The following is a 12,263-nucleotide window of genomic DNA, read 5'->3' on the forward strand; positions in this document are numbered from 1 at the left end:
TTTAATTCAATTCGATTTTATTTATATATCGCTTTTAACAATAGTCATTGTCTCAAAGCGACTTCACAAAAATAAAACGAATATTTAAAAAAGAAAATTTATGGAAGTGTGTATGTGTGAGAAAAATGTGTCTAGATAATAATGAGATGAATGAATGAAATTTCTCTGATAAGCAAGCCAAGGGTGACGGCGACAGTGGGAAGGAAAAACTCCCTGAGATGGTAATGGGAAGAAACCTTTAGAGGAACCAGACTCAACAGGAAACCCATCCTCATCTGGGTGATAACAGATAGAAATTATATAACATCATGTGTGTAATGCTGCTGAAAGTTCAATATAACAGAAGTTCTTTACAGTTTTTCTCATTTGCTAAGACACGCTCAGTGAAACTGGGATTCGCTTGATCTTCATCATCACATTCTTAGCACAGGAGAAGTCCTCTCTTTCAAATGCCTTAACACTTTTTCATTTGTTACACACATTTTTCACACCCTTTGTCAAAACAGTTACCACAGATCTCATTGAAAGATCCCAAACTCCATTGGATTCACTGTGTTGAACAAAAGGAAAACAACAATTAACAGCTGATAGAAAGTACTTGCATAATTATAAATATCCAATGCACCTGTGTGAAGCTTGTTTGCACAACTCTTCAATCAGCAATCAATCCTCATCCCTCTACAAAAGATGCCACCTCTGTATTGCTATTTGCAAGCATGGATCAAAGAGGCCATAGGCACGAAAGGAGAGTAAGAGGCCATGGCAGAGGGGCCCGAGGAAGAGGAGTTCGTATGCGTGGTGGAGGAGCTGCAGCAGCAAGAGGACAAAATCGAGCTCAAGTTCCAAATGAAATTCGGGCAACAATTATTGACCATGTCATCAATCATGGCTTGTCCTTTAGAGAGGCTGGACAAAGGGTCCAGCCCATTCTGGGTCGGAGCACTGTGGCATCTATTGTAAGGCTTTTTCGGAATGAGAACAGGTAATTCACAGTGTTACTGTAATGTATACCACTGTGTATTTCAGCTTTACTGCAACCTGTACAACCTGTGTCTATAGTGTCTATTTATGTGACTGTCATACTGTAAAGTCAATTTTGACATGCTTTTTGCTTTTACTTTATAGAATCCACACATTACCACACACTGGTGGAAGAGAAAAGATATTTGGTATTGAACAGGAGTCTGCCATTGTAGATATGGTAGTGGCAAACAATGCAATCAGACTGCGTGAAATCCAGGCAGCAGTAATTGCAGATCAGGGAGTATTTAGAAAGATAAACAGTGTGAGTTTGGCAACTATAAATCGAGTCCTTAAACGAAACCATGTTAGGATGAAGCAGCTGTACAGAGTTCCATTTCAAAGAAACTCTGACAACGTAAAGGAGGCACGATTCCAGTATGTGCAGGTAAATTTTTTTTATTGTAATACCTTGTTTACCATAGTTACATGCGACTAGAATAATTTGCTTCATGAATTTGCTTTTTTTCTTAGAGAATAATGGAGTTTGAAGCAGAAGGGACACATCACAAATTCATTTTTGTGGATGAAGCCGGCTTCAACCTCTGTAAAGTGAGGAGACGTGGGAGGAACATCATTGGGCAGAGGGCCACTGTCACAGTACCAGGTCAGAGGGGTGCCAATATCACCATGTGTGCTGCCATCTCCAATGATGGGGTCCTTTGCCAGATACCAACTATTGGCCCATACAATACAGAACGCCTTATCACATTTCTTGATGCATTGAAAGAAATACTGATTCCACCCGAAGAGAGAGGGCTGTTGAGGCCTGGCATGACTTTGTATGTCATAATTTGGGACAATGTGGCTTTCCACCACTCTCTCCTTGTGAATGAATGGTTTGCAGCACAGCCTCGTATTATGATGCAATTCCTGCCTGCATACTCGCCTTTTCTGAACCCAATCGAGGAGTTCTTCTCTGCTTGGAGGTGGAAGGTGTATGATCACCGGCCATATGAGCAGATGCCCCTCCTGGAGGCAATGAATGCTGGTTGCCTGGCAATAGGTGCAGAGGACTGCCAGGGATGGATACGCCATGCAAGAAGGTATTTCCCTTATATTTTTTCTTCTTTTTTCTTTCTTTTTTTTTTTTAAAGGTATTTCCACCCATAAGTTTTCTTTGGTAGTTTTTTTTTCAGTATCCATTTGAGTTTGTAAAGTATTATATTGCAAATTGATGGCTGAATTTTGTTATCCATCGTGTAATGATTGATTCAAAGAATAAATTAATTTGACTACAAGCTTGGTGTTTGATGGAAATATTTGCTGATGTTGCATGTTTTTAATGTTTTGTGAGTGTTAGAGCATTTTGCTAACAAAATAAGTCATTTTGACCATTGACCTTAAGTTTTATCCTGTGTGTTAACTGTTTTGAAAATGTGATGTCAGAGTGGGCAAATGTGTTTAAGCAATCAAGAAAAACTGTAAATTAACATGAAGTTCAGTTCAGCATAGGGACGAGTCAGCAGGTGCAGAGGGCAGATGAGGTCTGGATCACTGGGAGCACAGGAGCAGCATGTGTAGCTCCAACCTTCGCCAGGATGGGTAGACAAATAAAGAACAGTGTGTGGTGCAACCGGGTGGCGATGGCTTTTCGAGGTCTTAACACACTCAAATAACACACAGGTTGCAGCTGGTGGCGATGGCGCAGGGTGTTTCGGCCCGTCATTGTTGCTTGCATCTGTATTATTTATTTTGTGTTTATGAAATATCAGTAACAGAGTAACAGTCAAAAAAACAAATGACAAAAATACATAAAAATAAGTTGTAGCTTTTTAATATAAATACTTATAATTTACACTTTAAAGCTACTGTTCTAAAGTTAATGAACTTCCACCCTCCACTTATGAGCTCAGCAGGTCATCTCCAGTCCTACTGAAATATAAGTATGACCCGATTCAAAGAGTCGACTCATTCTTAATGACTCATCGGCTGTAATGAATCCTCTGAATTCGAGTCGTGTTTGAGGAGCAGGATGGGCGGAAGTGGAATAGAGTCCGGAAGCGAGTTGGATATGGAGGATGAAATAGATGGCGGGGAATATGAAAGAAGTAAAAGTAGCAAATGGACTTTAGTAGAAAAGTGGAAAAGAAGGAAAGATTGGAGCCAAACTTCAGGAACAGAAAGTGAGAGAGAGTGTCACCAGGAGTGAACTGTTCGGCCCAGTCTGAGAGCAGAACTGAAAGAACAAGAATAATCCTAAGAGCGGCAGAAAAGTATTTGAATGTAGAAGGTAGGGATGCATTATCGGTTTCGGCCGAAACGTAAGAAAGCGCCGAAAATAAAAGCCGAAATTGTCGCCACGCCTCTCCCATCCTCCCGTCTCGTTCGCGCTGTCATTACGCATCAAACACGGAGTATGTCGGCGGTTTGGAAGCACTTCAAAGTTTCACATGAGGACAGCAAAGTTGCAATATGCAACATATGCAATATGCTAGCACAGACTGAGTGATTTTATTCAGTGCAGTATGTTCTTCATGAGAAGAGGAACTGTGTCTTCAGCCAGAAAACTGAAAAACTTTTGTTCATAAAGATAAACCTGCTTCTTTTGCTTAAATTAAAAGCAGACCAATTTAGTGTGTATAGTTATGTTGTTTACAGTAAGAGGTTGGATTTATTTATTTTTCTTCTGTTTGTGCACTGTTGTTTGGTACAGTAATTTAAAATTGAAGTAAAAAAGCAGCTAGCATTTTTTTTGCACAATTTTGTTACAGAAAGAAATTTTATTTAGTTTTGTTATTGTTAAACAGCCTTATTACTGTTATTTATTATCAATTAAAGTTTGATTGCTTAATTAATTTGTAGTTTTTTTAATACAAACAAAAATAAAATATTTTAAACATGTTTTTTAATGAAGCCATTTTCGGTTTCGGTATCGTTTTTTTCGGCCAAGTGCATCCAAAAATTTCGGTTTCGTTTTCGGCCCAGAATTTTCATTTCGGTGCATCCCTAGTAGAAGGTATTACAGTAGAACAGATAAACGAGAAACTGAAGTTGCATCTAGCAAACTCTCAGACAGTAAGTGGAGGAGTATAATGGTGTTTTTAATCTTGCAGTGGAATGCAAGAAGTTTGATATCAAATGGTTTAGAGTTCAAGAAATGGCTAGATGATTTTAAGGTTAAACCACATATAGTATGTGTGCAAGAATCATGGTTAAAAAATGGTTAAGTTATGTGGTCCAAGGATATGAAATAGTACGAAAAGATAGAATTAATGGAAATGGAGGAGGAGTGGTCACTCTTGTTAAGCTAGGGATAGCATACAGGGAGGTGAAAGTGAATGAGGAGTATGAATCAGTTGTGATTGATGTAAGGGCAGACAATCGTAATATAAGAGTGATACATTTTTATAATCCATGTAAAAGATTAAATAAAGATCTAACTAAAAATATTGGAGTAGATGGAAACTCTAACATAGTGTGGTGTGGAGATTTTAATGCACACAGTACCTTGTGGGGATGTGTAAATAATTATCAAAACGGGAATGTAATAGAAGAAATTTTAGTTTGTAATGATTTTTTATGTTTAAATTATGGAAATATAACAAGGGTAGATGTAATTAGAGAAAGAAACTCTGTAATAGATCTAACAACGGTATCCAATAACTTAGCTAGGCAATGTGAATGGGAAGTTTTATATCAGAGTACTTTAGGAAGTAATCATTATCCAATAAAATGTGCAATAGGGATAGAAGTAGAGGAATGTCATGAGGAAAATATGGCAAGATGGAAGCTTAAAGATGCAGATTGGGCTAAGTATAAAGAGGTGTGTGAAGTTAAAATGCTTAGTACGGAATTTAATTTTAAAGATGCAAATAATAAAATAAATATAATATTGTGTAGTACAGCACAAGAGATAATAGGAAAGAGTAAAGGGGCTAGAATGAGAAAGGCTGTACCATGGGGGACAGAAAAATGTAGTGAAGTAATTAAAATTAGAACCAGAGCTCTAAGAAAAGTTAAAAAGTCATACTCTTTTGATGACTTCATTAACTACAAGAGAACTCAGGCAGAGGTAAGGAAGGTGATGTTTTGTGATGAAATTGGTGTTAAAATAGATATAAGTGACATGTGGAATATGATTAGGAAAATGGGTGGGAAGCAAATAAATAAAGGTATTCCAGTTTTAATAAAAGAAGGTAAATATAAAATGACTAACACAGAAAAGGCAGAGGTGTTGGTAGAAGCTTTTGTTAGGGTTTACAGTAATAATAATAATATATCAGATAGCATGAGAGTGCAAAGGGATCAAATTTTGAAAGATAATCCTATAGGCTCCGTATAGGACACTCCAATCTTAATTGCTCCCTGTATATGATAGGGAAAAATGAATCAGAGTGCTGCAGTTATTGTGGAAGAACAGAAACGGTTGAGCATGTAGTATTACACTGTGAAGCTTATAGGATGGAGAGGAATCAGCTTGTTGATAAACTAAGAGATCTGGAAATTAATGTAATCTCAGTCAAAGATATATTTCAGAATGCAGAGAAACAATCAAAGGTGTATATTTTTTTGTTTAGGTTTAATTAACAGGATATAATTTTTTTTTATTATTATTATATAATATGTAAGCAATTTTTCCTCCGCTCGTTGAGGCTTCACACTCCAACTACTTCCGTAGGTGGCGGAAATGCACCATAAGTTGGTTTGCCACCCGCCATTAAACCTAAAGAAGAAGAAGAAGAAGCATGAATCCTCTTCCAGAAAGAGACTCCTTTTTGTGGGAGTGCAGGAAAAGTTTAAAAACGTTCTTATATCAGGGAAAGTTTTTATAAAGCAGAAACTGAGATATTAATGTAACACAACAGGGCCGGTGACTAAAGGTGAGTGATTTATTTATTACTAACGACTTATTTGAACAGTGTAGGTATATTATTAATGAAACTCGATAGGAAACTTAGGAAATATGTATAATGCGACTGTGAGGTTTGTAAGGATGGACTCAGGCGCGGTGTGTTCGTTACTGACGTTTAATGGTAAACAAATAATCCTGAACAAAATAACGAGTTGACGAACAAACTTTCCTGGTGTGTTCCGATCGGCCTGAAGTACCCTGCGAAGTGCACTACACAGGGTGGTCAGCCATGTTAAGTGTGATTCCAAACCGCAGGGAGCGGTTTTATATATATATATATATATATATATATATATATATATATATATATATATATATTGTGGCGTGGGTGGGGTTTGAGTAATAACCATCATGCTTTGCGGGAGGGACTGTTATGTGTTCACCGTGTTGGGGAAATGTGTCTGGGGTAGTGGCTTCGGCCAGGGTGTGTGTGTGAATCAGAAGTGTGTCTTGTTGATTGTTTGTGTGACTTTCGTGCTATGGAAAATAAAGTACTCCCAGCCATTTGCATTGGGCAGCAAGGAAGCTCACTCGTCTCTCCACGCTCATTGGTAGCTGTGAAAAAGGCTACATTTGGTGTCAGAAGTGGGATGGAGAGTAGCGGGTTAGAGCGGCGACCAGAGCGGAGCTGCACGTTCCAGGTTCCGGCACGGGACCTTGGGGGGGATTCCTCCAGTGACGCAGCACCGGAGCAAGCTACAGCTCCATGCCCCGTCCGCCAGCGAAGCGACCTGCAGCTGCGCCTGCCGGCCTACAATGGCGCCGTCGATCCCCACGCGTTCCTCGCCCAGGTAGAGCTAGCCGCCGACTTCGCGGGCTGGTCCTCGGCGGAAACAGCCGTCCGGGTGGCCCTTTCGTTGGAGGGTGACGCGCTGCGGGCGTTGGAAGACCTCCGGGCTGATGAGCGGAAGGACTGGGCGAAGCTACGGGAGTCGCTCCGCTTCCGGTTCAGCGCAGGTGACCGTAAGGAGGCCGCGTGCGAGGAGCTGGCAACCCGCGTGCGGAGCGCCTCCGAGCCACTGGGGGCGTTCGCCATGGACCTGAGGTCTCTCGCGCGCAGAGGCTACCCGGAGTTCGGGTCCGTCCAGCAGAAGGAGCTAGCGCGCCGTGCGTTCCTGCGGGGAATCCGGCCGTGGCGGCTGCGCGAGCACATCCGGTTAGCGGCATCGGCTTCCTTGGCTGAGGCGCTGCGCGAGGCTGAGCGCGCCGAACCCATCATGGCAGAACGCCACGGCGAAAGAGCCGAGCGACCTCCCGTGACTCAGGGCCGCTCGGTAGGTGAACCTAGCCGGGGACAGGGCAACCCGTCGCGGCTAGGCCCCGACCCAGCTTCTGAGATTCCGCGACGTCGCCGAGGCCAGGGACCGCCGGATTACCGCTGCAGTGTTCTCAGGCCTGAGGACAACGTACCCCAGCAGCCGTTAAAACTAGCTTCGGGGGGCGCCGAGGTGAAGCCGGCTCCCACAGCCTTCTTTGTTTCCCCAACTACCGGGTTCAACCTCTGGTCAGGACGTGCAGGAAATCGCTCGGGGGTCTACGTTAACTGTGGCCTGGACAACGTTTCGCTGCGGGCGCTCGTGGACACTGGCTCCACAGTTTCGCTGCTGCGCTGGGGAGCACTAGGACAAGGCGATCGCGGTTGTATGCTGCCGGCCCCAGCCGTGAGCATTCGCACCGTATCGGGGAGCTATCTAGAGATACGGGCCTGTCGCACAGTGCGCATACAAGTAGGTGCAATCATTCTTTTTCATCCATTCTTGGTGGCCGACATTGAGGATGATTGTATCTTGGGGTTGGATATTTTGGAAAGGTGGGGTGCAGTACTTAATCTCGTTGACGGAACGTTGCGTGGTAGCTTCGGGTTAGCCAGGTTGCTAGTGCCCAAAGCGCAGCCGGACATGTTAGTGGAGCACACCAGGGGGGCGGAACTTCTGGCGGGCGCGCCATGTAAACATCCGGTAGCAGACCGAACGAGAATAATGGCCGAGCTTATGCAGCGTAGCAGCGTAGGGCTCAGTCAGACACAGGCCGACACCGTGAAATCCCTGCTACACGAGTTCGCAGACATTTTCGCGGTTGATGAGAGCGAGTGCACACATACCAACTTGGTGCAGCACACGATTGATACGGGTAACGCAGCGCCTGTTCGGCTACATCCGAGACGCCTCCCATTAGCTAAACGAGCTATCGCCGAGCAGAAGCTGCGCGAGATGGCCGACTCGGGCGTCATAGAGCCAGCGTCCGGACCGTGGTCTTCACCCGTTGTGCTCGTGCGTAAAAAGGACGAATCGTGGCGGTTTTGTGTGGACTACCGGCGGTTAAACGAGGTAACGCGTAAAGATTCTTATCCGTTACCGCGGATAGATGACGCGCTGGAGCACGTTGCGGGCTCGGCGTGGTTTAGCTCGTTGGATTTGCGTAGCGGGTATTGGCAAGTAGAGCTCGCCCCGGAAGCACGACCAAAAACCGCGTTCTCGATCGGCCAAGGGCTATGGCAATTCCGGCGCATGCCGTTCGGCCTCTGTAACGCGCCAGCGACGTTCGAACGGTTGATGGAGAAAGTGTTGACGGATATTCCTCGCAACCGTTGCGTCGTTTACCTGGACGATTTATTGGTGCACGGCAAGGAGTTTGAGCTCGCGCTAGCTGTGCGGCGGGAGACGGGTTTTCTAGGACACGTAATTAGTGCTAGAGGTATTGCCACCGATCCAGCAAAAATTGCGGCAGTGCAGAATTGGCCTGAACCGCTAAATGTGTCACAACTGCGCACCTTCCTCGGGTTAGCCTCTTACTATCGCCGGTTCGTGAAGGATTTTGCCACGATCGCCAGTCCGCTGCACGGCCTCACGAAAAAGAATCAGCCGTTCCGCTGGGACAGGGCGCACGCGCATGCTTTCACTCGGTTACGGGAAGCTCTGGTCACGTCGCCCGTTCTCGGATACCCTGACGCGTCTCGTATGTTTATCCTTGACACGGACGCGAGCGATGTAGGGCTGGGGGCTGTCCTGTCTCAGGTGTCCGAGGGTATAGAGCGTGTTATCGCCTACTTCAGCCGCGCATTGTCTGGACCTGAGAAAAATTACTGCGTCACGCGGCGCGAGCTGTTAGCGGTCGCGCGGCCCTAAAACATTTTAGGCCGTATTTATACGGGCAATCCTTCTCGCTGCGGACCGATCACGCTTCGCTGGTGTGGCTACTTAGTTTTAAAGAGCCCGAGGGGCAGTTGGCGCGCTGGTTAGAGCGGTTGCAGGACTACGATTTTACCGTCCAGCACCGAGCTGGAAAACTGCATGGTAACGCGGACGCTTTATCCCGCCGGCCGTGTAGCAAAGAGCATTGTCGGCACTGCGAGCGGGTTGAAGAGCGCGTGCGTGGTCGCGACATCGAACACTCCCCGACCCCCGTGAATCGAAACATTCTCCCTGCGCAGTACTTCGGAGTCTCTGTCGGTAATCCGCCGTCCGAGCCAGCGTGCAGCCGAGTTACCGCGTCGCCTAAAGCACCGCCTGTAGTCGTTCCGCCTGTGCTCCAGATGGACTGTGATCAGCTAACTGCCGAGCAGGAGAAGGATCCGGCGCTGCAGCGGGTGCTGGGGTGGGTTAACGCGGGCCGGAGACCGGATTATGCCGCGGTTGCTCACCTGGGGCCCGAGGAAAAAGCTCTCCACTCGCAGTTCAACCGACTAGTGTTGCGGGGAGGTTTACTCTACCGTCACTGGGAACAACCGTGCGGCGCTGGAGAATCTTTTCAGCTGCTGGTGCCGCGGAATCTGCGGTCACGAGTGTTGGGAATGGTACACGGGCATGCGGGTGCGGGACACTTCGGAGTCACTAAAACGCTGCGGCGGTTGCGCGCTCGCTTCTACTGGCCGGGCTGCCACACGGATAGTGAACTCTTCGTGCACAGATGCGACATCTGCACGGCAAAGAAGGGACCTACCCAGCGCTCGCAGGCACCTCTGCAAGACTTTCGGGTGGGGGCACCCATGGAGCGTATGGGCGTGGACATCCTTGGGCCGTTTCCTATCTCCGATCGCGGGAACCGGTATGTGCTGGTGGCCATGGATTATTTCACCAAGTGGCCGGAGGCGTTTGCTGTCCCTGACCAGAGCGCTTCCACCACGGCTCGAGTGCTGGTGGATGAGGTGTTCTGCCGATTCGGCGCCCCGGAGCAGTTGCACAGCGATCAGGGGCGTAACTTCGAGGCGGAGGTGTTTGCGGCGGTGTGCGAGCGCCTCGGGGTGGAAAAGACCCGCACCACGCCCCTTCATCCGCAGAGTGACGGCCTCGTGGAACGCTTCAATCGCACGCTCAAGACCCAACTCGCCGTGCTTACCAGCGACCGTCAAAAGGATTGGGACGAACATTTGCCTCTCGTGCTTTGGGCTTATCGCACAGCGGTGCAGGAGTCCTCACAGCTCACGCCAGCTGCGTTAATGTTCGGTCGCGAGTTGTGCACGCCCGTGGACCTTGTGTTCGGGCCTCCTCCACAAGTGGATTTACCCGCAAAGCCGGGGATGGATTACTTTTGTGCTTTAAAAGACAAACTGTTTCGTGTCCACGAGCTGGCGCGTAGACACTTGGCGAACGCCGGGGTGAAGCAGCGCTGCTTGTATGATACTCACAGCCGGGGGCGAGACTTTGCTGCTGGGGAGCAGGTTTGGGTGTATTCCCCCGGAAGGAAAAGGGGGCTCTCGCCTAAGCTTATGTCGCACTGGGTGGGCCCCTGCACGGTCGTTGCTCAGCTGTCCGACGTAGTCTACCGGGTGCGGTTGACGGGGCGGTCGCGAGTGGTCGTGCTCCACCGGGACCGGCTCGCTCCCTACCAGCCCCACGTCAGCAAGACATCGAGCTCTGTGGAGGCCAGTCCGCCTCAGGAAGAGGGCTGCGCCCCGCCTTCCCCCGCAAAAAGACTCCGGCGTTCACAACGCCAGCGCCGACCACCGTCACGCCTGCTAGACTGATTTCGCCATGGTGACCGGGGACGGTCGCGGCTCGGGTGGGGGCAGTGTGGCGTGGGTGGGGTTTGAGTAATAACCATCATGCTTTGCGGGAGGGACTGTTATGTGTTCACCGTGTTGGGGAAATGTGTCTGGGGTAGTGGCTTCGGCCAGGGTGTGTGTGTGAATCAGAAGTGTGTCTTGTTGATTGTTTGTGTGACTTTCGTGCTATGGAAAATAAAGTACTCCCAGCCATTTGCATTGGGCAGCAAGGAAGCTCACTCGTCTCTCCACGCTCATTGGTAGCTGTGAAAAACGCTACAATATATATATATATATATATATATATATATATATAATTATTAAAAATGGCATCATATTGATTGGACACAAAAGTTTAATAAATATTTAGTACTTAATGTTAATATCAATTATTATTGATAATTAATTCTAAAAAATACTGATATTTATTTATTTATTTATTTATTATTATTTTTTTTTTTACAGATTACTAGCCTATATAATACCAAGATTTCTTGATTTAATTAAAGTTTTAATTATTTTGCTATAGTAATATGATGTCGTCGATATTAATGATAATAGATTTATAAATCCTTTTCGAGCTCCATTTTTTTTTTACGCTTCAGCGAGACGCACTGACTTATGGGAAAAGGCAAGACCCGTTGTTCACTTGTTCCCTACGCCGTTCGCAGTTCCCTTTGAACTAAACATTTTCGCTCCCTGTGGTTTGGAATCACACTGAACATTGTTGAACACACTTGTAAAATATACTTCGCAGGGTACTTCAGGCTGAGCAAAATGCACCTACAGTATTCTCTGCACACGGAGCAGGGAGTAGGAAGCACGCTGTGAAGTACACTTCGGAATGGAACACAGCCATCGCCTGTAACGAACCGAAAGTGAAAGAGTTTCCGCCTCGACTCCGTTTTGCGGAAGTGTTAGAAAAGTTAAAACACAATGTTTGTTTTATCACTGAAAATGTCTTTAAAGCAGAAGATATGAATGTAACACAACAGGGCCGGGTGAACAAAGGTGAGTGATTTATTTATTATTAACGACTTTATATAAGGATAATGCAGATATATTGTAATTAAACTGGTGTAAAACTCAGATGTAGGAAATGTGTAATGTGTGGTGTACAGGTAGAACCTAAAGCAGGTTTTAGTCGGGTATTACTGTATAAGACCGATAATCCTATATAGAGATTGTACAGGAGCTTTTTCTCATTCTGCAGTTGGGATTTATCGTGTTTTGTGAAAGTGACACAGCTCTACCAGACGACTGTCCGGTTTGGACGCAGTCACGGCCTGTTCGTTACAGAAGATAAGACGTTTAATGATGAACACAAACAACCTAAACAAAATAACCAGGTGACAAACAAACAAATTACCATGAACATAAACAACAAATGCGAGAAAAAGGTGCAGT

At 46.0% G+C, this 12,263-nt stretch overlaps 1 pseudogene; it reads left to right on the forward strand.

Moving 5' to 3' along the window:
* Window positions 1-5,762: 5,762 nt before the first annotated feature.
* The window catches only part of LOC128533837 (NACHT, LRR and PYD domains-containing protein 12-like), a 76,921-nt pseudogene continuing 70,420 nt past the window's right edge, over window positions 5,763-12,263 (forward strand).

The sequence above is a fragment of the Clarias gariepinus genome, chromosome 12 (assembly GCF_024256425.1).
Source record: "Clarias gariepinus isolate MV-2021 ecotype Netherlands chromosome 12, CGAR_prim_01v2, whole genome shotgun sequence".
NCBI classification, from domain to species: Eukaryota; Metazoa; Chordata; class Actinopteri; order Siluriformes; family Clariidae; genus Clarias; species Clarias gariepinus.